Source organism: Tachypleus tridentatus, chromosome 7 (assembly GCF_004210375.1).
Source record: "Tachypleus tridentatus isolate NWPU-2018 chromosome 7, ASM421037v1, whole genome shotgun sequence".
NCBI classification, from domain to species: Eukaryota; Metazoa; Arthropoda; class Merostomata; order Xiphosura; family Limulidae; genus Tachypleus; species Tachypleus tridentatus.
Window position 1 is genome coordinate 25,539,128 of NC_134831.1, and position 12,386 is coordinate 25,551,513.

Genomic DNA, 12,386 nt, shown 5'->3' on the forward strand with positions numbered 1-12,386 from the left:
TAGCATTTAAATCACAGTGGTAATTTAAAATTAAAGAGTTTTATAGATTATTACGATACACACTTTTAAAGTTGATCAATCCATACATTTAATTCCCTTTTGTAAAGAGTAATAATAAACGGGTGTTTTATTCAATTAATTTTATTCCATACATTTTTTCGTTATCAAATTAATTGTGTGTGTTTCGTATAGCAAAGCCACAAAGGGCAATCTGCTCAGCCCACCGAGGGGAATCGAACCCCTGATTTTAGCGTTGTAAATCCGGAGACATACCGCTGTACTAGCGGGAGGCCAAATTAATTATGACAACTGTACCTATTTTTTTTTTCTGTATCATTTCACTACATGAAAAAATAAAGCCAGATAGTGCAACCTTTACTCAAAACTTTTCTAAATAAACTTATCTAAACACCAAACAATTCCTCATAATAAACAAAAATATATGGTTTATTTACAAAATAAATTAATACGATATTAAGTTGTTCAAAAAACAATGGCGAATTTTTATACTAAAATTTCAGACATTTATAGGAATAACAAACCTGTTATTTTTACAACTTCATATATACCATTGAAAAACTAAAGCTTTCTTCTATTCATTGGTATTTTTATTCTTTTCTAAAACTTTATTTTCAATATTTCAGACCCTTACAATTAATTAATAATGGGAAAAAGTTACTAGTCATTTTTTGCATGAATTCAAACTTGGTCATAACACATCTCAAACAGCTCGTGATACCAACGAAGCATAAAGCGAAGAAACCACCTCTGAAGTTACAGTACAGCGTCGGCTCCAAAGTTTCATAATGGAGATGTGAGGCTTGAATATAAGGAGGAGGAGAGGACATCCTTCTACTGTTGAAAACGACCAACTGAGAGCATTAGTGGAAAGAAACCCACGCCAGTCTGTTCGAGAAATGGCAAAAGGAATAAGTGTTGACATTTCCACAAGTTTGGACCATCTCGATCAAACTAGAAAAGTGAAAATGTTTGACATGTGAATTTTACATAAACTCGGTGAAAAGCAGAAAAAAAATTACCGTTTTGAACTGTGCTACATGTTGATTTTGCGCAACACAAATGATCCATTTCTTGATCGAATTGTCACTTGCAACAAGAAGTGGATCCATTACGACAACAAAAAGTAATCTGCACAATAGCTGAAACGTGACGAGACTCCAAAACACTTCCAAAAGCCAAAGTTTCACTAACATAAGATTACGGTGGCTGTATAGTGATCTGCGACCGATTTTATCCATTACAGCTTGCTCAACCAGGACCAGAATATCACTGCGGAGATTTATTGTCAACAATTAGAAGAAACGCATAAAAACTGCGTAACAAAATGCTACCACTTGTCAATCGAACACCAATCTTATTTCATGATAATGCTCGGCCACACGTTGCTCAAATGGTGCTACAGAAGCTCAACGAAATGGGCTACGAAACACTGCCTCATCCTCCTTACTTCCTAGACCTGTCACCCACTGTCTACTACTTTTCCAAGCACTTAAGACAACTTTCTACAGAGAAATGATTCAACAGAAAATGGCTTTAAAGATTTTTTTTAGTTGTAAGACTTCAGTTTTATTGTCATAGCTTAACTTTTCTCCTCTGTAGCAAAAGTGTAGATTCACCAGGTTCCTATTTTCATTAATAAATTGCTTTTGATTTTTTTTATTTCTTATTACAGTTAAAATTTTAAATCCGCCATTATTTTTCGAACAACCTAATAATTTCTACCATTTTTTCTACAAACAAAATACGATACTCTGCACTTTTGCAGACAAACATAAAACAATTTGTAATTAAAAAGAATGGTTTATTTAAAAAATAAATGAATATTTACGTTTGACGCATATGATACTTTCTATCATTTTTTTCTGGAAACCAAATCTGATAACACTGCACATTTTACAGTGAAATCCTTATTTAGAACTTTTCTAAATAAACGAATCTAAACACCAAACAATTCCTCATAATAAAAATATAATTTATTTATAAATGACCTCTATCTCATCTTATTTTGTAGTTCTGACCCTCTTTTCAATATTCCAGTTACTACCATTATAAACTGAAAGTGGTTGACCTTCAGTGTGACCCTGGTCTTTGAACTACGGTAAACAAAATTTAACCAATCGGTTTTTGAGGCACATTCAGCCATAGTATGAAATGTGATCAGATTCAGATTTAAACGTTTTGAATTATGCAGTTGAACTTGATATTAGGACTATATTCACCAAAACTTAATTTGTTCTTTAGTAAAACCTAACCCTAATAAATTATAGCAAAATCACTAAATATTTTGTATCAGTTTGTTTTTTCATTATAAACATTTGTGACGTCATATAGGTTAGCCTTCTTACAACAGTTCTGTCTACGACAACCATTTCCTCACGATTTTTCGTTGAGTCATCTAAAGGAAACCATGAAAAGATGTACAAATCGCAGAATATGCCTGGTAACATAAAGTTAATGGTGTATACCTTATTAAAATGTGTAACAATAACAGGCACTTAAACACAAAATTTAATTATACATTTAGCGCCAGAAACAAAACGTTCATATTCAATTAACAGATGTAATATACTTACAATTCTTTGATGTTGTTGTTTCAAAAGTTCATATAACATAATATACTAAAAAAAAAAAAACACACTAAAATAAATTAATTTATTTATTTTGTTAATGTTAGGCATCCTACCCTGTAAGTCCTATGGTTATATACAACTAACTTGTTTTTACTGGGAAATACTTCATATCACAATGTATTATTACTTTCCTCAGTATCTAATATATATTTATATTCATGTAATGACTGTATTTATCTGTAATCTCCTACATTTACGAGCATTCACACTGGACAAAACTGCTTCAGTTACTTTATAGCCCAACTGACAAGACCAATTATTTATTCTCTTTTATCACAGTTTATAAACCATTATTACATATATGTTATGCATATGTATATAACTTACTAATCATTGCATATAAATCATATAATGTAATAATTACACAACAGTGTATGCTACTTATTTTGATAATTACATTAAAAACAAATCTCATGAAATGTAATACATATATTATTATTAAATATTAGACCCTTCCAGTGCGTGTGTGTGTGTGTGTGTTTTCTTATAGCAATGCCACAACGGGCTATCTGCTGAATCGAACCCCTGATTTTAGCGTATTTATCCATCTGATCAAAATTACATGATAAATGAACTTACACATTTACATATATCTTTAATTTTGGATTATTATCACAAACCACTTTTTCGTAACATGAATCACACTGTAAACTTTCAGATATCATTTCTATATCTACATTTAGCAGTCTGGGCAGGTGTAATTTTCGATTCTTCACTTACCATTAAATATTTTTAAATTAAGTGTAAATAAAGAAGTAACGAAATATTGTGTAAGAATGAGTAAAGAAGAATGTATAGGGAGAAAGACGTCTTGAGTTTCTAAATACTAACTATGTGGCAAATTAGTGACGAAACATAACAATTACATTGCTTTCAAGTAATTCACTATCATAAAACCGAGGTACAGAAACAACTCTGTTTCTTACTTTGTATATCGTAACATTATTCTCAAACGTTTTCCTCGGTATAACCTAGTGGCGGCGCTAGGGGGGGCTTGAGCTCCCCGAAAATGAGCCAAGCCCCCTCAGCCCCCCCAATATTGTTACCTACATATATTCATAAAATATGGAAAATACAATCGTCGTTGTTGCTTAACAGTTAACATCAAAGAGACACAGATCTGTAGAACTCAACGTCTTCATTAAGATGAAAGATAGTTAGCCTGATAGTGTCCTTACTTTTCCTCAGAGTGTAATAACTTCACATGGAATAATTCGTTTCTGCTATGTAAACTATGTCTTTATGTTATATTTCTTTTGATTTGTAGCTTTACTCTTAATGCTATATTAAATGTTCAATCTAAGCTAATCTTGATTTTCTTTATTATTATGTATTACCTTGGGTGGAATCTAGGTGAGCTTCCTCCTTTACATATACGCATATTTTCATAAACAGATTATTTCTAATTTGTAATAATGAATTATTAATCAGAGTACGAATTTCCAATTAAAACTGTATTGAAAACGCAGTTCAAAATGGCACACCTTTCTGAAATGTACCTTGGTATTTACATTATTATAATTTACCATCTATACTTCATATTGATGGAATTTTGGGAAGGCCCTCCACAGTTTACCTCAGCCCAACGAAAATATCCTGGCTCCGCCACTGGTATAACCAAGTATTCAATTGTACACATTTCCGTAAACTCAATGGTCCCTAACTATTCTTGAAATATCTTTTAATAAACAAAATGCAAGTCGAAATTTAAACCAGATAATTTAAATTTAGTAATAATTTATATTATTATAAATGATTATTATATATGCAATTTTCCTGTAAACAATTGGATAATTGGCTGCCAGGCACTAACTGTTAAGAAAATTTAAGAAAACGTAAAATTTGTAAAATCAATACTAAATGTAAATATAAGACCTCTGGAAATATTTCGACGTTTCGGTTTACTAATAATATCGCTTTATAATTCACATCAAACTGTTTGGTCTTCTTCTTACACAACATCCTATGCACATGGAGTAAGCTATGATAATATAAAAAACGTTTTATGCTGACTACTTAATGTCATGTCTTAAACACCAATAGGGTTAGAAATTATACATGCTGTAACAAGTAATAGTTTAGCAATTTTCCACTTTCATTAACTTAGGCTGTAGTAAATATTCGCAGCGAATATGCCTTACTAGAACCTTATTTCACACAACAAATTTCATGGCAATTCGTTAAATCAAATGTGCTAGGTTATTAAAAAAAAAAGTCACGTAAGCGATTAGTGTGAAATGTTTATGACAGGTTCATATGAAACAAAAGGTGGATAGTTTCAATATTTTGTCATTCATATTAGAGCATCAAACTACATAGTGAATGGTAATGCAGATTAACAAGTATTGGTTAGCAAACTAGTTTTTATCTTAAGTTTTCAAAAGAAACATGTCGGTGGATAGTCAGTATTCATTGCCAACTCTCAAAAAAAGGTTTGCTAAATGTTGTGAAATTTTCTTAATTAAAGAGCGTTTAGCGTCACGTGATTATTAGATTAAGCAATTTGCGCAAATAGTAATATATGCCATGGCTATACCGCGTGCATGCGGGTAATAACGAGAAATTGTTAATCTTATTTCCGTGGCATTACTCTAAAGGAAGTCACTAACACCGCTCAGAGAAAAAAACTACTACCATACGTTTTAAAGAATCTGGTTTGTCACGTGAAGTATAGGTCTGTTCCAGATAACAGCGTTCCGATCCTAAAGTCAACGTTGCATACAATCGAATGGAACTTTCTTTAGTTTCTTGATGTTTATTGACAAAATGGCGATGATGTGTAATAAAAGACACCTTAGGTGTGAAGAAAATATGCGGTTAAAAGGAACTGTGTGTGTGTGGGAGTTAAAGAAATAAAATCAAGTTCTGTGACGAAACAAGTAGCTTAATGTTTACACACACACACACACACACACATATATATATATATATATATATATACAGTATTCATCAGAATTTTACAGCAAGTTTGTTTGTTGTTTTGAATTTCGCGCAAAGCTACTCGAGGGCTATTTGTGCTAGCCATCCCTAATCTAGCAGTGTAAGACAACAGGGAAGGCAGATAGTCATCACCACCCACCGCCAACTCTTGGGCTACTCTTTTACCAAGGAATAGTAAAACTGACCGTTCCATTATAGCATCCTCATAGCTTAAAGGACAAGTATGTTTAGTGCGACGGACATTCGAACCCGCGACCCTCGGATTACGAGGCAAACGACTTAACCTACCTGGCCATGCCGGGCCTTAACAACAAGTATTCGGTAATTAGTTAGTTACGCCGTGTATACTGTGTTTTACTCACCATTATGTTCCAAGTTGAACAAGAACCACGATCTTGCTAACTAATGAATAAATGCTCTGAAATCCTCATGAATTTTATAAATATATGTGTTTTTGATTAAATCTATATGTTCACACCGCTATAAAATATTATTTTTTCGTAACTGTAAAAATTTATTTTACGTCTTAATTTTGAACATGCTGAGTTTTTTTTTTAATTCTTTTCCAGTCAGTTCACAAATTCAAACTGTTTTAGGTCTCAATACTTTAAAAGATACTTGATATTAAATAGTCTCTTCGCACTAACCATAATCATCTCGCGGATCAGTGCTAAGTTTATGGACAACGCTAAAATTCAAGGTTCAGTTGCTGTTGATGGACATAACAATGATCAGTTCTACACTGAAACAAATCAATCTAATATGGCAATACGAACAAGATATACAATCTGTCAAGTTCATCAGTAGACACAACTAGAGTCAACATACTGTTAAAATATTTAGTTGTTCAGCGTAAATATTCGTTTAAATGCCTATTCTATCTTGCATATACGTTAACCATCCAAATTCCACATCCATCTCAGAGTAAAATAATTGTATATCTTCAGTATTCGCAGCTATAAACTATGTTTAAATACTTTTGTAAAATAAAAGTTAAATAAAGCAGAACTTTATTTTTAATATAACGAAATAAAAATATATTGGTTTAAAACGATCCACTGAAAACATATGTACCACAGTAAGTTAAGCTGGAATTTGGGTGAGACTTGTCTCTGTTGTTAGATATCTTCAATCTCATTTTCTCACGACGTTTTTTAGTTTTAGTTCATTTATGGGGCCGGATATGACTATCAGTTAGAGTGACCGGACTGCTGATCCCAGGGTTCATGGTCCACGACCAGTTGCTGCAGAAACATGTTCTGCATATTAGGAAGCAGGCGTACTATAAAAGTTGGAGTCAAATCCCACTATTTGGTAATACACAAATTGCCCCAGAATAGACAATATTTGCTGTTTATTAGTTACTTTCCAAGAAATTATCAGTTCAAATTTAAAGACGCTGATATGTTTGTGTAGCTCTGATGGGAAAAAATTTCAAACAAAAATCTTATTTACTCAGTCATATCAAGAATTTGGTTGCTTTAACGCTAAGCCACATACGGCCATCTACTGTGCAGCTTAAAAGTACAGACCTGCAAGAAAACCAAATCTCATAGAATCAAGCAAGATGTTTCTGTTGTTTACAGTTCACATGACATTCAAATGAAAATATTTGAAGTACAAATAGGTACAATAGAAATAAATATATTCAATATTTAAGCACTTTCTTTTTTATTTCCATTGAATTATTTTATCTGAAATATTTCATATTATAAGAAACTAATATCAATACATTTATGTTTACAGTGTGATTTGGTTTTAGTTTACTTATAAGTTGCAAGTTGTAAAATGTTAAACGTTCTCAGTTATTTCAACAGAAAACAAAATATTCGCCATAACCATTACCTTTATCAAAACAAGTGGTATTTCGTATTTGAGCAGTTTTCCGCTGTTTATATCATGGACGCTCACAGTATTATAATTATAAAATGAAAATCACAGGATTCCACAATTTTATCTGCATGTGCTTCACTTTGATTCAGATTAAATACACATTTGTAATAAAAAATCTTCCATAAATATATTCCAAAATTGTTTTCTCTGAAATTATTCAAACAGTATTATTTCAGCTGCCTCATAATTTCATATTAAGTAGATTTTCGTAAAGTTTAAATTTCTCATGATTAAAATAAAATGAATAAATAGAATATTTTAGTATTATATCAGTATTTAAAACTAAATCATATTCTAATGAAATCTGTGTTTATAACAGGTATATATATATAAAATAATCAAATACATTTCTTGAACAACTGTGTCAAACGAAAATTAAATTTCTCAATTTCGTTCCTAATACAAACTTCAGAAGGATAAGTTATCGCGTGGCACCCAGGAGGTGAAACGAAACATGAATGAACGTAAGTTGGATTCGTCAGTCTCAATTAGGGTTACCTCTGTCTTAGTTATTCGATGTCTCGCTAGCTTTACGATAGCAAAATTTCCTTTTCCTATTGTGCGCTCGATGTCATAAAATCCCACTCGAATCGGGCCTTTTGGCTTCTCGGCCATGCCCATAACTTTGCTATGTCCATGGACTTATTAATCTCTTGTCTATTTGGCAACTTGAAAATGTCTATCTTTCTTTCATTTTACACCACACATCATTCGACATTTCCATTTCTCTGATGTTGGCTTGCGCCATATAACAAGCTGTGACATCAATGCTGACGTCATACCTGTCAGGAGATCGAACGACCTCGAAGCTGCAACGTAAGCACAGTTACAATGTTATCTAGCTTTCTACGGAAATCTTTTGGATGAAAAAGCCCAAGGGTACGAAGTAGGGTAGCGCTTTAGGGGATTTAAATATTTTCACAACACTTAATCACACATTATATGTGTGATAATATAATATATAATATAATAATGTGTGATAATATAATATATAATATAATAATGTGTGATAATATAATAATGTGTGATAATATAATATATAATATAATAATGTGTACTATTATATTAATATATATGTGATAGTATAATATTACACAATATTTAAAAACTTTAAAACACTGCCTGAAACCATAACGCGTATATCAAAACTAAAAATGAAATAATTAATACATATTAATATTTAGTATTATAAATGCATACACAAGCAAACCATAGCGGGGTATTCACTTCTTGTGTAATAATAATTTTTATGTTTATTCCACACGCTTGTGCCCTAGATCGGTCGGGTTCTGTGGGTCACATTCGAGTGTTTCTATCGGTATATACAAATATTTGCTACACGTCTGGTTACTATATTGGTTTCAGTGCTAGAAAATGTTTAGATTTTAGTAAGATGGATTTTCTAATTTCTCTTTCAACTTTTCTGATTTTAGGTGTTTTTGTAAATTATCATGATAAAAATAACGCACTAGTTTTCTTAATATTTGAAATAATTCGTTTTTAATCATCATCGTGTTTACAAATATTTACAACGCAATATAGGAATATTGTGCAAATTAAACGAGAGGCAATTTTTTTTCTTTATTTCACAGTAGACCAGGAGCCCGTATAGAAGAAATTTTGAAATAAAGAAAAAAAAAAGTACATAAAAATGAACCTGAATATGAAAATAAAATTTTGTTTAAGACATTTTAAATCTAGTTAATAGCAATTAATGGTTGACCGGATGCTCTGTTAGAAAATTACTATGTTTGTCTTTCCTGCTTTTTTCTAACTGATAAAAATGTTTGGAACAGAACAGCGTATAATGATAAGGTCAATATCCACAAGGCAGTTAAAAACCATATTCAAATAATAATTTTTGATAAGTCTAAAAGCGATCACGTGCTGGACAGGCAGAAAAGTACGTGACTCGCAGCACAATGAACACCTAAGAAAACATAGAAAATTATGAAACGCTTCATATATGTCATTTGTTTTACAAAGACAAGAACTCTTCTTCAGTTTCGTTTCGTTTGTTTGGGAATTTCGCACAAAGCTACTCGAGGGCTATCTGTGCTAGCCGTCCCTAATTTAGCAGTGTAAGACTAGAGGGAAGGCAGCTAGTCATCACCACCACCGCCAACTCTTGGGCTACTCTTTACCAACGAATAGTGGGATTGACCGTCACATTATACACCCCCACGGCTGGGAGGGTGAGCATGTTTAGCGCGCCGCGGGCGCGAACCCGCGACCCTCGGCTAACGAGTCGCACGCCTTACTCGCTAGGCCATGCCGGGCCATTTCTTCTTCAGAGGACATGACGAAATAAATAATTGAACAAACAAAGGAAATTTTATTGAGCCTCTGATTAGTCTGTATGATGAAAAATTGAAACATCATTTAGAACATTCATCCGCATTTACTGGGTTGTCTAACTTAATTCGAAATGATTTGATATTATTCATCGTATTACTGGCTGAAGCAAAAAGGAAGTTAGATAAATTAATTTCGTTTCCTTGATACTGGTTGAGGCAACTGAAGTGAGTAATTTTTATTAATTATTCTCAGTTTTTCGTTGTACTACACCAGGTGTACAGATACAAGACATATTTTTGGATTTCACAAATATTTCAGAAGATCGATCGACTGAAGCACAACTGTTCAATATTGAGACAGTCCACGTGCACTGGTGTGGGCGTAAGCTGGTTGATACGACTGCGCTGTGATGCTGGCGACCTACTTATAAAATGTTATAAACGTTTAATTTCGAAAAGACATTTTTAGAATCTGTTTTACTCACATATTAAATTTGGTATTGTCCCAAACCGTGTCATCCATAAACGAATGTGCAATATTTGTTCCTCATTTTGAATGTCTTAACTGGTTTCTTTTCTACGTCTTCAAAGATAACACGAGCTCTGGTTGAATTGTTTCTTTTGTGTGTTTAAAATTAAGCAAAAAGAATACACAGTAGGCTGTCTCGGATCTTCTCACCACGGATATCGAAACTTGATTTTTACTGGTGTGAGTCCGCAGATATACCCTTGTGCCACTGGAGGAGTGGGGGCTCTGGTTGAGGAAAAAGGTCGATAAGGGTGTCATCTACTTTTGTAATTACAGTTCGAATTTCATTAAAACGGTGTATGAGTGGGATCAGCTTGTGTCATTGTTTGGAAAATTCACAGGCTTCTCAAAAACATTATATCAAAAAGCTTACAACGTTGCTTGTGTATTTGTAGTATTGTCGGAAGATTTTAATTTCACTTTTATTTTTTAAATATGTTTGCAGATTTATTTCCTTTTACAGATAAATTATTTGGTAAATTGCGAGCTAAAACTCAGCAGATGAATTGAGAAAAATTCTAGGATAATACAAGTAAAGAAGCAAGTGTGGATGAGCCATGAAAAGAACGTTTAGGTTCTAAAGGTTTCATAAATTGTTAGTTACAACAGTGGATTCGTTAAGTATTATTCAGAACTTTTATATCAAATCATTTTCATCGATAAAAAAACAAGTTTTTCCAGCTTTAGAAGAAAGTTATTACAATGTTTTTGACTCTATTTCCTTAATATCACAATTTTCCATGCCTGAATATTTAAGTAGCAAAAATGTTAACGTACTTCATACTTTTAGTTAAACCAGTGACTTTTAGAATTCTTATGGTGATGTTAATGTCGTAATTTTCGTGTTGAATTTTAAAAATATAAATAATATCGTATACTATTCATACAACACACGATGATAATTTACATTATCGTTTGTATATAGTTTATACGGAATGGAATACCTTGTTTTTTATATACTAATACTTCTACTACATTTTGTTAGCCTTATGAGATTTATGTATATAACCAACGTATATACGCACATATTAATAAGAATAAAACGAATGTTCACTTTCTAATTATCTTGTTGTTCAATATTGTTGTAGAGCATTGAAAGTTTTCATTTGACTTCGCATAAAGTTAGTCAGGATAGTTATGTGCAATGTGCTAAGATTATATAAACAGGAAGAAATGTGTCAAATCTACTTCTGGCAGCTTACTTAATGTTAAGGAAACAGACGACTGGCTTGTGAATCGGTAGTCTGGAAAAAAATCTTTAAGAACAGAAATTGTTTGAATTTTGCCCTGTGTGCAAGAGATACATTATCATTACTATCACAATTTATATCTCGAAAATATTCCATTAAAAGCTGGTTGATTGAAGCAACTTGTATCTTTACAAGACCCGTGTTCTAATACCACTTCTACAAGATGATAAAAACTGTTAATTTATAAAGGGGAACAGAGACCATAAACAAAATTAGGGACAAAAGTGGAATCAAAATACATGTTCCTCACTGCGACAGCGTTAAGTCTCAGGATTTACAATGCTAAAATCGAGTTCGATTTCGACACATCAGATCGCCCGATCTGGCTTTGCTATAAGAAAAAGAACATAAAGAAGCATACGCTCAAAATGCATATATTATATATTAAAACCTACAACTAGGAACTCTGGAAAAAGTAATAAAACTAAACTGGAAATAAAATCTACATTATTTGATCAAGATAGAAATTCCAATTCTGACTCCATGCTCATCAATAGAAATATGATATTTGTAATTTACAGCTTTTTCGGTCTAATATGTGTGATAGTTCAACAAAAGTAAAATGACTCTTGAACATTTTACTGTATTGTTCCTCTGATAAAAACATGAAGTTGTAGCGCTACTTAGTTTAACCTTAGTAATACTTCAAAATCTTTAAGAAATACTTTTATAGGTAATTGCATTTTATTTTTGCTATAGGTTGTTATTATGTATTAAAAAGTAATTAATTTATAGCTTCTTTCTGCTGCCATCCTCAGAAAAATTTCTAAAGAAGGATTGTATGTGAAAGTAAAAACGTTAATTCGATTCTGAGTTTTCGTATTAG

General features: G+C 32.2%; 1 pseudogene across 1 annotated transcript in view; it reads right to left on the reverse strand.

Moving 5' to 3' along the window:
* The window catches only part of LOC143255332 (serine/threonine-protein kinase SIK1-like), a 76,735-nt pseudogene extending 68,453 nt beyond the window's left edge, over positions 1-8,282 (reverse strand). Inside the window, exon 1 of the transcript XR_013030556.1 lies at positions 7,983-8,282. The product of XR_013030556.1 is annotated as a serine/threonine-protein kinase SIK1-like (transcript). The remainder of the gene's footprint in view (positions 1-7,982) is intronic.
* Positions 8,283-12,386: the final 4,104 nt, after the last annotated feature.